At 38.1% G+C, this 17307-nt stretch overlaps 3 protein-coding genes across 3 annotated transcripts in view; 2 read left to right on the forward strand and 1 right to left on the reverse strand.

The window, feature by feature from the left end:
* LOC134673969 (synaptic vesicle glycoprotein 2A-like) overlaps positions 1–17307 on the reverse strand; it is a 396395-nt gene that overhangs the window by 106300 nt on the left and 272788 nt on the right. The gene's annotated exons all lie outside the window — the stretch shown is intronic.
* The window catches only part of LOC134673901 (uncharacterized), a 185756-nt gene that overhangs the window by 105420 nt on the left and 63029 nt on the right, over positions 1–17307 (forward strand). The window lies entirely within an intron of this gene.
* Positions 8865–17307, forward strand: part of LOC134672237 (adenomatous polyposis coli protein-like) — a 58233-nt gene continuing 49790 nt past the window's right edge. The window contains exon 1 of the mRNA XM_063530140.1: positions 8865–9289. The gene's annotated coding sequence lies outside the window, so the exon portion shown is untranslated. The remainder of the gene's footprint in view (positions 9290–17307) is intronic.

Here is a 17307-nt window from a genome sequence, read left to right on the forward strand (position 1 = left end):
AAAAAATGTAAAAAAAAATACTTTAGTCAAGCGACTTAATTCACGTATCGGTGATAAGGTGGGAAGTATTTAGAACGATAAATATCAACATGATTATTTGGAATACTACAAAAAAAGAAAGGTTAGAAACTGCTACTAAGTCTCTTCTCGAAAACAATGTAGTGTACAAAACATTTAGTGATGTTGTGGGTGTCCATGGGGGACGATAATCGCTTACCATCAGGTGACTCGTCTGCTCGTTTGCCTCCTATAATATAAAAAACAACCAGTTGTTAATTCTACTCATAAATAAAGTCATTTAGTAATTTCCAATGCAAATGTTGCATCGTTTCTTCCAACGATGTCGATACAATTTTGTTTACGGTCGCAGTGCGCAAGCCCAACAGTGGGCCTTGGCTTTGCGCCAGGATGTCAGCTGATTCGGCTTGCCATTGTTATGGTGAGAGTGCCGTCTGCTAAGCATTAACCAGTAACTAGCACTAACTTTATGGAGCCACTTAATGGAAGAAAGTCTTTTAAATGTTTATTTGGTTTATTTTTTAGTTTTGGAGTTTTCTCCAGAAACTATGGTGTGGGTTTCTTCAAAAACTCTGGGGTTGAGGGCGGCGGTGACCGCTTTCCCTATAAAAAGAGTACAGAAGAAAAATAAACTTAAACCCCATTTAGACGGTTCTAGAACTTGCATGCGATTTTGGTGACATTGCGGTATTTGGTCGATCTACTGAATTGTACTCTCTAGTGGCAATGTATAGAATATTGTGCATGCAAGTACTTAAAAAAACGCCTGTACCCATACCTGTTCATACCCATACATTTCAGTCAAGAACTTGTGACTGACACAGTAAACAATACAAGCATACCAAGTATGCCAAGCATTAAAGGCATTCTTACGCACTAATGCACACGTCACTGTCGATTGACTTTGTTAACTATTGACACTGATTTATTGCATATTGATAATACAAAACGTATTTCTCCCATTATTTTGCCGAGTGTGAAATTTTCGCGAATAACTATTTTTAGCGAACTAGCATTTGGAACCCTATTTCTTCTGCTTATTCTATGATTTACGCTAGCTACTAAAATATCATCTAAACTTAATAAACGCCATAACGGTAGATAATTTCTCTCCGTTTTCATTATTATCAAATTTAATACCGCCTCGTTTGCCAGACAGCAAGCCTGATAAATTGCATGCTGCAATTTCATTACGGGGGTCGGGCAGGGAAACTTTTCAGACGTTTGTTCCATTAGGATGTCTATTGTACGTGTATAGTTGCAGTTTTGCCTACTATTAAAAAGCAGCCTTTGCCTAGTGCCCAGTGGATTAAGTTGGAATCTATTCGATTTTCTTGAGGGCTTACTTGGCGAAAAGACCCGGAGTGGCTCTTAGGCTCCGATACCTAAAACGTCCAGGCTTTTCTGTCCAATCGACGGCGACGAAGGTATTGCATTTCATCTCTCCAGGGGTAGTAGGCTATGGACGCTATGGTAGCTCCTTAGGGCTGCTTTGCACCAGTTCATAAAGGATGTAGTCTCGTCACATATGTCAAGGTAGTTTAATAGGTGTGCTGTGTGCTTGTTGCGTTCACTGTCTTCTCAATGAATAGTTGAATACAAAGGTAGGTACGAGGAAATGGAAACCAGTGTGTGGGATGCATGCAAAAGAGAATTCCTTTCAAATCATCCATCCCTAATTGATCCTACTTATTTAGTAATCACCTGGTCCCGGGACCACTTATATCATCCCCAAGGGTATTTCAATTGACTGCCGTAGTAATCACTCTTGGATTCTATAGCTAACACTTCAGCGCTACGCACCTTGAACGACTTATGTATATTATATACCATTTCTTTGTACATTGCCTTGCTATTGTATGCCTGGGTGAAGTTCAAGGTTTCTATTATAAATGCAAACATTTTATTTGCGTGATGTTTGCTAGTAAGTTTTCTTTGGCTGGCTTGAATGTTGGTGCTAGCTTTGTTTGACGTCAATGTATTTTATAAACGGTAAAAATATGAAATCAGTATCTTCGCTGTAACTAATGCTAGTATGTACAATATGTAGGTACTTAAATACGACTATTGACACTGATTTAATGAATCCATTCAATGATTACCAACTTCAGCGCTTAACCCGTCTCGCCAAACTACGGTCGTTCTAAAATAAAGTAGGATAGACGAAAAGCCAGCAGCATGACAGCAGCAGCCAGCCAAGCCAGCCAAGTTTTGGCCCGCACGAAATTTATCTGTGTGGCCTAAAGGGAGACTACGCCAGCTTTTGGCATGCCACCTCTTTCCACATTCCATTACGGCGGCTACATTGGTGGCAGTACAAACAATACATCCTTTGATACCTTTCCCCATTGTTTACAAACGCGACTCCATTATGCATTTTACTCTAGAACTGGCGATTATGTCGGTTAGTCCAGTCAATAATTCCTTAACATCATGATAACTAATAAATCTAATAATGTTTTAATTCCTTTAACGGCGAGCGGAGCCCAGGCTCTCTCAGCGAGCCGCGGCAATTCCAGGATAAACGCTAGAAACACGATAAATGCCTTAAAAACAGTCATATAATGCAACTGTCATGTACCATTGTTGTATATAAAAAAAACTTGGACAGAGCAAAATAATACACAAAGCAGCGAATTTGTCACATTCTGCAAGAGATTCTGCATTCTGCCTTTGAATAACAGTCGGTGTTGATTGGGGTACAATAAGTTCGTCGGCCTCGTTTCAGGGAGCGGTCTCCAGTAATTAATATCGCTCCATAGCCCCTGGACTTTAAACATTTATTACTTGGCGTTTTTATGTCCTAGTTTTATTGCTAGTTAAACTTGAGCCTTGCTTGCTTTGTATTCCTTTATTTTATTAAGATTAAGATTTTACAACTTCCTTTTTAAAATTTTTATACGAATAATACCGATGATCCAGCTTACCCTTAATTTTACACAAAAAATAGGAAGGGGGCATAAATTCACTACGAGTTTATGCCTCCTGGGATGTGCTACATGCTCCATGTGCATAGGGGTCCTTCTCTAATGGAAAGCCACAATACATCGTATCAATACCATCGATTGAGTAATTATAATCTGGCTGTGTTACAAATATAAATGTGCTCATGTCATCAGTAAACTCACTTGTCGCTATAATTACCTAGCAGAACTGTGCGTCACGAAAACGCGCATAGATTCCCAATGAAATGCATCAATTATTCAGTATATGTTCAGTAAGGGGGAGGCCTATGTTCAGCAGTGGACGTCTTATGGCTGAGATGATGATGATGATTCAGTCTATACACAGATCCTCAGAACTACAGTGACCTGTTTATGCGTCTTGCTAATTGTCTTGTCTTCGAAAGGTTCTATAAATAACTATGTGATGTGTCATGCTTGTGAAGATGCCAGCGGATTAACAATGGTGTATTAAGTATTCAGTTATGTCAGCTGAGATTCATGGAACTGCGTAGACCTGCAAAGAATTGCAGTCACGTACCAAGTTTTCAAACTATCCACAAAACTTTAGACATTCTATAGTGTGTCTGCACTTTCAACAACAACAACAACAAGGGTGTTCTACAAGGATGTGTAGGTACTCAGTATAGGTATGATATGCTACACAACGTACGAACTCATCATGCTCCACGTAAAACTTGGGGCGCAACATAGCGTGGACATTCTATATTAAGGGGACGTCCTAATACAACGCGTCTACACGATTATCGTAAGTTCTCGCGAATTTTACCCATGCGAACGCGGCAATCAAACATTATGATGCATTCTTGTTATCCCTCATTAGGGACATAGGGCTCGCAGAAAAATCCTCCATTTGTCACGATCTTGAGCGGCTTTTTCCAGCTCTTTCCAGGCGAATCCAGTTAAGCCAGCCTCCTTCTCAACTGATCGCCTCCATGTTGTACGAGGCTTTCCTTCTGCCAGCCGACTGCCAGCGGAGACCCTGCTTGGCCAGATGGCTGTTCGGCCTACGCAGCACGTGTCCGAGCCAACGCCATTTCCTTTGAAGGATTGGCGTATGAGATGGTTTGTGGCCAGTAAATTCTTAGTATGCGTCGCAGGCATTTGTTTATGAACACCTGCAGACGGTTGGTGACATTTTTTTGTCACAAGCCATGTCATGGCAATCAAACATATTGAATAGATGTCCTACCTAATTAACAATCGCGCGACTAATTGATTTCTTCTCATCGGGCAGTAAATATGTCGCAGACAAGTCTTCAGAAACTGTCCTCGCATTTCGATCAATCTTCAGTCCCACATCCATACGTAATGTAATTGCCAACTCTCACGGGATTCAGAGCGTGTCTCGTCTCAGTGGCACCCATTGACCATACCATTACTCGCGCCATTGTGAAATAGTCAAGCGTGTCCATCCACATCTGTCTTGTAGGTCTTGAATAAAACTGCCCATATACCGCTTCATAAAGAGCTTAAGAAAGCCGGGAACCTACTCGGTTGCAACGCAACGTATAGATACTCGTAGTGTGTAATTTTCTAGCACATCCTCCATGTGTGTTTATCCTTGTTTTGTCGTAGTTATTATCAAGTAAAAGCTTCTACGATCAAGTGTAAAAATATGGGTGCATATAACTTACTCAAAAATATGACCCATAGTTCTTAATTCGCTGACATAAGAGCTATGGGACATGTTTTAGAGTATTATGTGTGCACACATATTTTTACACTTGACTGTACTACAAAATATCGTGATACTCGTGCCTTGGTACTAAAAAACCCTTTTATACACGTTACACCAATTCAGAAAGAAAAAACCGGGCAAGTGCGAGTCGGACTCGCGCACGAAGGGTTCCGTACCGTAATGCAAAAAAAAACAAAAAAAAGCAAAAAGAAAACGGTCACCCATCCAAGTACTGACCCCTCCCGACGTTGCTTAACTTTGGTCAAAAAACACGTTTGTTGTATGGGAGCCCCATTTAAATCTTTATTTTATTCTGTTTTTAGTATTTGTTGTTATAGCGGCAACAGAAATACATCATCTGTGAAAATTTCAACTGGCTGTGAGATACAGCCTGGTGACAGACGGACGGACGGACGGACAGCGAAGTCTTAGTAATAGGGTCCCGTTTTACCCTTTGGGTACGGAACCCTAAAAATCAGCTACGAGATCCATTTAGCGACGTAAAATAAATTGATCTTATTTAAATTGCTCAGTGAATCCCAACCCATTTTGTCAACAATTTCCAGCATTCTCTTTATTCGTGCAACTAATTTCGTAAAGTGCCTTTCAGTGTATGAGTCTGCTGCTATACTAGCCAAATGCATCGGAACATTTGCATGTTTTAATACATTTACAAATTTAGTAAGAGTTTTACATTTGTTTAACCACTCACAAGTTTTTGGTAGGTGTAGCGCCAGCTGTCACCCTTATTTTAAGATCACAGAAAATTACCTAAAAGACCCTTGAAAAAATTATATTTTAGGCCCCAGTTATGAATGATAAGTCAGACGATGTGTACAAAGTAATACAGTTCTGTTATTTCGTAGTCCCATCTAAGTCCCGAAAGCTACGCATAGTTAACATTTCTAGAGTATTTAACTATCAAATATTCATTAAACGTAAATGATATGTGACCGACGCGACGCGACGTGGTGTGAAAAGAAAATCGGGTTCCATGGACTCCAACGCATCATAATGCATTCGCAATCCTTAAAGGCCATGCATAGTCATCGATCAGTGCATTGCACGACTAATGGAGCGCGATTCTGATCATTAGAATCTCAACTTATGTTATTGACATGATTCAAACTTGACACGTTTTGCAGACCTCGCGATTTAACTGATGTGGAGAGTGGTGGAGAGACACTGCAATTGTCAAGAATGGGTGGCTTTAATAATAATAAATATTATGAGAAAATCACAACTATACCTAAACCCACAGTAAGCTCAATAAGGCTCCTGTTGTGGTTGGCCGGATTGTGAGTTTCCATGACTAAAGGGTCCTTATGGTCCATGTGCATAATCCCTTCTCTAATGGAGGTTTCCTGGAGGTCACATATAAATAAAATACAAGCGAACACAACATAAATACATAGAAAACATCCTTAATTCATCCCACGCAATGTCCTTTATCGTGATTTGAACTTTTCGGTAACGGGTCACTACCACCTGGACAACGGAGGCCGATATCCTCGTAGTTAGTCTACCCTAAGCTTTCATTCGGTTCATTCCAAGTGGTGCGTCAATCGGTGCAAACAGGCGCAATCGGAGTCTAATATAACAAATCAAGTGGAGATATTTAAAGTTCGAATAGGTCTCATGCTAATGTGTAAAACGTGTTGGTTATGCGCTTTCTTACGTGGCTCCATGCTCTGATAATGCCTTCGAGTATTGCTAAGCGGGTTGACCGAACTATTTTTTGCAATTGATGTTTATCTGAGATTACTGTCAGTGATAATAGCTTTGCATTCAAAATTACTTAATAGTACATACATAATAATAGTTTTTATCTTCTAAATGAAAAGCATTTGTTAACAAGCTTTTATTAGGTCGACCTGTATGTAACTAACTATGTAATGGAATCTAAGGTAACTAATTTAACCATCTTCCAAGGATCGTAGCGTTATGAAAATTGGCAGCTGTATGTAGTTTTGATGACATTACAATAATATGGTACTGTCGAACTGTTCTGATGATGGAGACAGGAGGTGGCCATGAACTTTCGACCTGTATGTAACTAACTATGTAATGGAATCTAAGGTAGCTAATTTAACCATCTTCCAAGGATCGTAGCGTCATGAAAATTGGCAGCTGTATTTAGTTCTGGTGACAATACAATAATATGGTGCTGTCGAACTGATCTGATGATGGAAACAGGAGGTGGCCATAGGAACTCTGTAATGAAACAACGCAACCTAATTGTGTTAGGGGTTTTTAGAATTGTCTCGATGAGTATTAGTTGTCTGTCGTAAGAAAAGTACAAGCAGCAATAAACGCTTGTACCAAAATAGTATTTTATGCAACAGTTTTATAAGGGAGGTCAAAAAATGTGAGTGGCGTGGGTAACAATGTGAGCCGAAGGCGAACATTGTTAATAAATACGCCATGAGCATTTTTTCACTACTTATACAACGTTGCATACAATGCTTTTTCTATGAGTAGGCAATATTAAATAAAATACAAAAAATTACAAACAAAATTTTATTTATGAAAATGTCAATGTAAATTTTTTAAGTTTTGTGCTCCAATCTCCACGCCATGAACTTCTCGTAAGATTTGTCGTATAGGTGCTGCGTTAAGTATTTAGGCAACAAATTTTCGGCCGCTGCTTGTGCTGCAGCGGATATTTCTTCAGGTGTAGAAACGATGTTGTCCTCTTTGTCCATTTTCAACACTTTTTATGAACGCAAAACAAATAGTAACGCAAAGTACTCAAAGAACAAGAAATTACCGGGAAAGGCGGGAAACGAGAAACAAACGAGTAATGTCTATGGTTATGTTTTTTTAAAGCCGTTACACACTACCGCACCGCACCAGGGTCGTGGTGCTGTAGGGTATAAAAGTATTTTTTATTATGTTGGTAGCAATGAACTCAGTACAAATTTGTTTCTTTTTTAATAAAAACCGTATGCATTCAATCGTTTGTCACGTTGGTAGCAATGTACCGTTATGTGGCACCTGCTACCTTGCACTAGCTTACCGTATCGTAATGTCTCTAAAACGACACAAGTGCTTTTTTGGGCAATAGACTATAGACTTTTAAGGAGTATTAATAATGTATGCCCTTATATGTTCGTTCGTGACTATGTAAATGACAGATAAAAGTACACGAGTAGAAAAATGAATTTTTTGCCAAAAACTTATTATTCTTATCAGGTTCTACTGTTATTTACTTGTAGCTTATACATGTTAATATTACAAGATTAATCTTGTTAGTTTTTTGTATATTTCGGCATGCATCTGATAAAATTCAGATTTAATTTACACTTTAGAATCTTTTTAAATCAGCAACAAAAGTAGCTAACAGAAGTAAAGTAACCCGAACTGGATGTTTTTGAAACCCGAAACAAACAAGTGCTCATATTCCGAGGTTAGTCATAATATTCCGTATTGTGCTCTCTGTAGTACACATTTTTTGTTAATTTTAAGTTCTTATGAATCATCGGCATGTTCGTATGTAGTCACGGTTTTGTAATTAGACACAACTAAAAATTAACTTCTTAGGGAACATATCAAGTGTTTTTATTTTTCTTAAATAGATGTCATATACTAAAATACAAATCAAAATATTTGCTAAAATAATTTGATTTGCTCTCAAAGTTGTCTATTTTAGTTTATAATTAACTTCTTCTTCTCAAAACAGTCTAACAATGACCACTTTCATCAGCAGTCACTCGCCAAATAGTGCTTTACGAGAGCAAAATAAGTACCTTACAAGTATACAAGTAAGTGTGCGCAAAATAATTAAAAAGTTCCCTCGGTTTCTTCAGAATCCCATCATATCAGATCCTGACGTGATGGCAATTGGAACAACTGGAAAGCTGTGTGTTCTTAAATAATATAATAACGCCACCTTAACTATTCATTTGTGATTGACATCGCAAGGAAGTCAGTCACTCAGATAAATATTGCCATTGTTGCATTGGCCACCTGCGCGGAAATTATGACTTCCTTTACTGCTACACGTTGTGCATCTAGTATGAATGGTTACGAGCCTACCATCCTGCTGTTAACAATATAATATGTTACTTCTATGTCATATACTATTCAAGTTCAGGTCTAATAATCATTAATCATCAAGTACTGCGCGTAGGCTACAAAATATCATCACTATGTTAGGTTAGAGCTACTAAGAGCGCACTATTTTATTTCTTCACCTCCAATTACACGGTAGAAAAAGCCACACAGTTTCTGCGATCATATGGTTTCCCAGCGGTTATGACGCAACGGAACGGAACAATATACCAATTTGCGGTCACAATCAATCTCGATTTGCGAAGTAAACGAACCCGAGATGAAATTAATATGCAATAGAATCCCTATCAAATGAGCTGCACCACGCACGGCGCACGCGCCAGTCGATCTCGCACGAGCGGCCCGAGCGCATGTGCCGCCGCCGTTCCGAACTAGAAATTTAAAAATCGTAACCGTCAATCGTACTACCGGCCAGTGACAACCCAAAACTAGTGATGTGATTAGTGTTTTTTTTTTTAAATGAAAGTGATCGATTATTAATCGAGTTATAGGAATGCGTAGAAATCGTTTCGCACGAACGAACGGCTGGAAGACCATCATGGAGTAACCGCTGGTACTTTATAATTTCAGGCTCCGATGCCTTTTGTTTTATGGTAGTGGCTTTCCGTACCGTTATGATTACGTTTGTTATGTTAGTTTACACCAAAGTAAATCCTAATACTGCCCGTATAAGTAGCAGATGGATTGACCGATTTCTAATTGGAAGTAGAATAAGTAAGAGGGTATAATTTATGTTATTAACGTTGTCTCAAAGTCAATGCACGTCAATCACTGTGCACGATAAATAGCACCGTCGTCAGTAACGCCTGCATTACATTACGCACTTTTTATGCGTGAATGCGTCATTATCTATGCTAATGCACCCGCCTATGCTTCATTTCTAATGTTAATTGTGCGATTTTTAATTAGAAAAAGTAAATAACACATTGTGACATATACAATATATGAAAGTAAAGTGGAGGAAATCTAAAAATGTCACCGGAAATGACCTGTTTCCGCGTAACGAAGGGGACAAGAGAACGCACTCAACTAAGTTACTACCTACATTACCCTAGTTTCTTTTCTACTACCTACGAGATCTATTCTTGAATGGTCTCTTTCACTTGATTCTTTTGCCTTAGAAATTGGTGATGGTCGCAGTTCGGAACCAGAATAGAGGATAATGATTAATGACTGTAAATTTTGAATTAACTTTTTAATGTGGTAAGGTAAACGTACTAGTGCTCGACATGCTAATGCCCAATAGCTGACACCTCTATTGACAATGACTTAAGTTTCAAGATTACATGTACTGGGACCGCGTCGAGCACCAGTACGTTTACCTTATTTAGACTACTATTATTGCAAATACTTAATGTCACAGATTATATAATTGTACACAAGTACACGTAGCTGCAAAAGTACAATGAAATTTATTCATAAAGTGGATATGCACTTTAGCAGCTCGCTGTACAATGTTAGCATCTATGGCATAACAAAAAACAATAGGTAATCTATCTAGGGTCTAAAACTACTTCAATGTATGTAAAAGAACAGTGAGAAACGGCTAACATTTTGGTCATGGTTTTGACGGATACTGCCAAAGACCTTTGGGTGAGGCACATGTCTAGTGGTGGACATCTTTCGACTGATATGATAATGCTGCTGGCGTACAATACGTATTAAATAGTATGAACTTTAAAATTGTAGATACTTGGATCAAGTAGTGTTTTATGCGATAAACGCAGCGTTCAAGACTTGCGATCAACGGAATGTGGGAAAAATGACCAAACCACCGCTGCGTTCACCGCGTAGAAAAATGTATGGTTATTAGGTTATGTTATGTAAAATGGTGTACGGCTAACGCATCGCCTTAACGCTACGTTTATCGCATAAAACAACCGCGCGCTTTTAGCTCCAAAACTTTTAGCCATTACCAATCTGAATTCAGAAATACACGAAACACTGACAATATTTCACTGTAAGCAGACATCTACAGAAGGTGCTCCCAACTCGCGTTAAACTACAAAACACGATTCACCTTTCCAAGTGAAGCAGTTTAAAACACGCTCCACGGACTGCAACAGAGACCACGGTAATGGGTAATGGGGGAAGTTAGGAGAATGCACTTTGCGGACCGTTATATTTAGGTAACCTCGTACTATAAATAGGGTATGGCTGCCTAAAGGCTAGATTTCGGGTGCCTATAAATGCCATATATCCATAAAATGAATATAGGATGCCTAAAAACAGATGGGGGTTTTAACGCTAAATATTCGAGGGTAAATCTTATTCCGATGCGAAATTATCAGGTAAATCATTATTGATATCTTCTATATTGTAATTTTTAGACAAATACGTTTCCTTATCAGTTTTCTATTACGACTAAATACTACTAAGAAGCAACATACACCTGATTGGTTGAACTGAAGCGCAGACGCACATTAAATAAACAGATCCTTACTAATGTACCATCAACTAAGTACATAGTTGTACTCTGTCAAATATCACATATCTATTATTATAACACATTCACTGCCAGCAACGCATATATGCGTTCACCGTCATACCAGTTTGATCCTAGGTCACAACCCCTGGCATCAGTGAATGCGTTAATTTAACCTTTTATTTAACTACTAATATTTTGATGAAGTAGAACTAGTTGTACGAAGTCCGTAAATCTCTGTCTCTAACTGTGTCCTTCCCAACTGAGACTACAGTCAGCATCACATTACGTTTCAGTATCGTGTAGTTTCGTGAATGGTGCATTTGTGGGGGTCTATATTTAGCCCACGGCGGGGAAGTTGTAAACTGCAGTCAATGGTGGCGTTAGTTAATTTACCCGCTCTGCTTTTATTGGATCACGTCTTATAACTTCCACTCCCAAGCATATTATGATTGAATTAAATTGGTTTGAAATGTCAGTAGGTCAGTTAGATATCGATATATTATCTGCATTTATTTTAAAAGTAATAGTAGTGTCAAGATCATCCATAATGTAACCACAGCCAGTATTATGTATAGCTGACCTATGTAAATTTAATCTACTTGTATCTGCTTGCCACTGCTAAGCAAAACACGCTCTTATTTGCTTCTTTGGTCCAGCTATGCCTTTTGTACACTAGTGCTTCCTAATTCGTAGGTATATTAATCATCGAATGTTTTAGATAAATTATTATCCTCTTATCACGCTCTTGTAGATACTCTGCATTGATTATGGATGGCCTTATCTTCTCATCTACATATGGTTTCAAATGTAGGTAGACACTACTGACAATGGTACGAATTTGACATTCTATAAATCATTCCAATGCGTTCATGTAGTAGTAATGTTAGTTAGGAAAGACAATATTTATATCGACATCAATTAAATGCACCTCCACTTTCGTGCTATAAAATTTCATTGCAACAAATACCTTTCTCTTATCCATTAGAATTAAGTGCTTTCACTGTTATATTAGTTTTTAGTCTGAAATCACGTTCTTGACCTACGGGTTGGGTAACAGTGAGAGTGGGTAATTAGTGCTCACGGACTCATTGCCCGTGGTGCTAGGTCGTTCACCGCTCATCTGCAGAAAACAGCATAGTTGGAGTCTTTGTTGTCGAATGATTCTTTCTGTTCCACAGTTTGTGTTCCTTTGTCATCTTTCTCCTACAAGTTATATTTGACGCCTTTGATAAATATCGCAACGGATTGAGTTCTGCCTATTGCAGTCTTAATATTATTGTCACATTAAAGAGCAATAAAAACTGATCATTAAGTAATTTTCTTAAAGTAGAAGTATTAATTAGGTACCTTTGACTGTTAAATTTTTAATGTCACACTATAACAATTATCTAATTCTAAACACGGTGTACGGATCATGAGTCAGAATACAATGCCGGTCCACTGTTTATCGCCGGGAAGGAGGCCATACTAATAATACTGGGAAAGTATTTTTAACTTCACACAATTTACTGCCGTCGTGTTTTCTACAACACTTTATATCTGCCCTAGTTCTAACTTCTAATGTATGATTTAGATGCATGATGCAATATTTCTTGGTTGTTTGTATTCAAAACAATTACTATTGTGTTAATCACTATTGTGTTAAATTTGAAATCATAATTGTTGGCTGCTTCTATTTTATTTTTTTTATTTACTTAATCTTGTTACTTCTTTACCTTAAACTTTATCGCATATTCTTCTTCATTTTTCCTTTTCTTATTTTCATGATTTCAAGTAAAAATTAACAAATACATTTTAGTTTATCGATCCTAGATGTTGAGTTTGCATTTAAATTATAAACATTTTTGTCTTAACATATTATCCCGCTATAATTCCACAAATGATAATACTTATAATACTTATATATAACCCACTTTCACGAATTTTCTTAACTACATACTCTACAATCTACATCAATCACTTACCGTCTTCTCGTCTGATCACATCACCATTCATCAAGACACACTTTTTTAAAGTTTTAAGTAGGTAAAGAAAAGCTCGGGTTTAACTAGGTACTGAGAATTGTGCAATACTTTGGATATGCCTACTGCATTAAAAACATTGAAAAAAATTGCGTGACTAATTCGCGACTTTCAGGCATACCCAACGCTTAACAACTGCATCGCCTATTTGGCTATATGCGAAGTGCATAGCGGAGCTAAAAGCAAAAATGTGAACTTTCTTGGACCAACATTATTATACAATTTTGATATCTTAACTAATGTGACACACCAAGGCTCTCACTGTGGAGCATAATGCCACTTGATCATTGATAGAGCATAGTTGGTACAGATGTCGAAGGTCAATCTCTACGATCGAGCACACAGCCACAATGTAAGAGGCGAATTCGACCGTGCACTTGACATCAAAACGATTTCTATGTCATTTAGTTATCATTCGCCCGGATTTATCTGTACATGTATTAGAACTAGCGAGACGCACAGGCTATTGAGAGCAAAATTACATCATTTAGATATAGTTTTGATGTCAGGTATAAGTTTGAATTGGCCTCATAGTATAGAGATGACCCAGAGACACATAGATGCGGTCAACGGCCGTATGCGCAGACGCGGCGCCGCCGCTGACCGGTCACTTGCGCGTGAGTCACCCAGCCTTACATGTGCATTGTCCGCCATCTGTCACTGTGCAATAATTTGTACTTAACGACCGGCTATTTAATATAACGGCTGTTCTTTAGGATCTGTGGCCGTATTAGTTTTGGGTGTTGTGATTGAAACTACAACTTACTGATATTTTAACTGTCTTAAATAGGTACGTATGTAGATGTATTTATCATCTTAATTATGTAATGGAGATCTTATGCAACTAAGTAGGTACGACTACATACATTGCTGCATGTACATAAAGCAGATCTAGCTTTAATCACATCACGTAACATTTACCTACTTAACTAATTCAATTCCATCAAACTCTTCCGAGGTAATTTATTGAATAGCATCTAATTATCCATACTTCTCGATTTTATCTACAGCTGAACCTTTTACGATGTTGCTTCTGCAAGAGTATAATCAGTACGGTTACCATCAGTTTGTCACTGACATAAACGCCGTCGAGAACGTAATTTACTTTCTATACATCCCGTTTGCACTAATATGCGAGTGCGAGCGAGATGTATAGAAAGTAAATTACGTTCTCGACGGCGTTTATGTCAGTGACAAACTGATGGTAACCGTACAGTAGAAAGTCAGTGTCAGTGCGTAAGAAAATTGAGTAATTAGTTTTACACAGTAATTGTACATAATTAATTAGCTACGACAGCGGAATACTGAATCATAAACATTTGTTACTTTCATCGCATAACGTTTATTGAAATATTGGAATTTGCTTACGAATAAAGGTTCCACAAAAGACGTCGAAGACCATGCAAAGTGGACGAAAAAAATTATGAAAGAAGGAAAGAAGACCCTGAAGCCCTACCGCTCAGCACCAAATCTATCGCTCGAATATGTAAGAGCGATAGAGGCAGATTACGTGTTTTGATGTGTTTTTGGCGGTACCTAGGCCCTCAGGGCTCCGAAGCAGCAGCTGAGAATGGAACCGGGATAAGCGCTAAGGAGAGGGACTTTTCTACCATAATAGCTTATTTGCAACTCCGAGAGTCTCATTTTACATTCCACATCGTATCGTTCGCAAGGAGGAGGTATTTACGATGGTAAATATCTCTGCAGGAGGTAAATACCTCTTTGCATACAAACATTGAAAATCTCACTCGAACAGTACTTACTTTTTTAGAGAATGGAATACCAGAGAAATCTTTGTCACCGGTAGAAAGCGACCATGAGATTCATAACTGATAAATTGATTATGAATGAACCTCCTGCTGAAGGCAAGCGAAGCTGACTTGCAGAGTTCCAACAATATTGTAGAAATATTACTTTTTATATTGGGTCTTATTCCCAACAAAACGTATAATAGATACAAATAGTTCTCGCTAACCTAAAAATAAACTATGTTTGATATCCATGTTCCGTCCTCACGTAAATCAAACACGCGTCGTTTGGCCAAACAAAACAACCGTTAATACCGCTTCTGATGCCAAAATAAAGTGCCGTAGGCTTTTAGCCATTATTTCTACACGCTTATCATCAGATAATATGTACTTTACTGTATTGCAGAAAACACTAAGATCAATGTTGGGAAGACAGGTATATAAAATGTTTGGTTGGGAAGACCGTCATAGGACAAGAACTCTTTTATATACCTACATCCAGACATATCAGACAGGAAATAAAAGCTCCTTCTGCTCTACCGACCTTCGGTAACTAGAGTATCTGTGTGTACAAACGCAAGTGTTAGCAACAACGAAAGTAGTAGACGGTTCTACCTGATAGACTGTCTTCACTGCATTCGGATGTTTATTTTATAATATTTTGAGGGTAAAACCCAACCTTTAATTTCTAACAACTCGCATGATTACCTACGTAGTTTACACTTCAGCCTTTGCCTTTGCATTTTTTTCTGCAGAATTTTAAAGGTTGTGAAATTGATTCTAGCTCGCTCGCACGAAACACATTCTTCCTGGCTTTGTTCATTGATTGATCATTTCAAAACACCATGTCCTTATTTTATTAACATGAATTATCTTAACAATCAAGCACTGATCTTGCTTCACACGATCAACGTCGACCTTTTGGTTACATCTTACATCACGTTGGATGACTCAGCCCGTGGGCAGACCGGTCTTGGTGCATTCATGCTTTGACCCGTTTCAAGTTGCAATTTTTTTAAGTCTGGATTGCCGACCTAGTCTTGACTATAAAACCCAGTAATGGATTGCGAAAGAAGTTGTGCATAACCCACCTACCTTGTTTGGGAAGGAAAGGCTTGATTACCCATATAGATGTAGTTTGGTGTAGACCAGACATTTCTTGTACCCATTGGTAAATACTTGCAATTAAATGATGTCACAAAATGTTCTTGCTTACTTTTGTTATAATTGTCGGTACTCTGTAAAATATGATACACGGTTTTACCTTTCCGTCTTTGGTGAAGAATAAGTAGATTGGGCACACAAGAAATATCTAAAAGTAAGTATAACAAAAGTATTCGGCTCGTGGCATCCAAACCTACTATGATATGACCAATGAAATTTAAATCCAGTGGTAAAAAAAACTTCGCAACTTATTTAAACACAGTGGGGCGTCTATTGGTAATGACATTGATTTAGAATTCGCAATGAGTGAACAGAAGAAATTCTTCGCAGATTTCTTTTTGATACAAATTGACATAATATTTCACTTTCACTGATCGATGTAATCGTCTCGGTGTAACCGATTGTTCTTAATAGTCCCCAGTCAGATTTCGATGGCTATGCGAACTGCGGTAAGAATCAGTGCCGGTGGATTAAATCGGTGAAATAACTATTGAAACTTGTAATTGTTACGTAAATCTAAGACTGACGATACTAAACGTACATATAGAACGTAGTGATATACCGGTTGTAGAAGTTTGTAAATGGCTATGCATAACATATAAAAGCCATAACCACAGCATGAACATGGATTTATCTGTTTTATGTATTCTATTCGTGATAGAATCAATAATATGACGGTTTAAATCTTAAAAAGGAAATGTGGTGTTAACCAGTTCCATTTACTCGTATACCCAGACCAAAACCACCTTGCCATGCAAATTATTTTTACCCAGAAAAAAAAAACAAAAACAAAAGTTTGATATGTGGACAAGACGTACCTAGGCATTTAGTTTCAATTTGTTCTCAACCAGTTGCCTCCTCTTACATTCCATGTTCCGTCCTATTTCCCTTTAATTCTCTAATAGCAGCAATAATCTCTTCCCTACGCCTACGTCCTAACACCAATAATTTAGAAACATCCTGCAACACAACCTACACACCCGTTCATATGCAACGTTGCCTTCAGCCGCCTTATACGGATTCACCGATAGCGTGACGTGTTTTATTTGATTTTGCAAACAAATGTATTGATCGGTGACTTTTTGCGATTCGCCGGTGAAATGTCTTTGGGACCTTGAACGTGTGACCTTTACAACCCCTGTTTAAACATATTAAAACCTACAAATGTACCCTAAGATATTTTTTACTCGTATTTGCATTCTAACTAAAC

The sequence above is a fragment of the Cydia fagiglandana genome, chromosome 2, assembly GCF_963556715.1.
Source record: "Cydia fagiglandana chromosome 2, ilCydFagi1.1, whole genome shotgun sequence".
Lineage (NCBI taxonomy): Eukaryota > Metazoa > Arthropoda > Insecta > Lepidoptera > Tortricidae > Cydia > Cydia fagiglandana.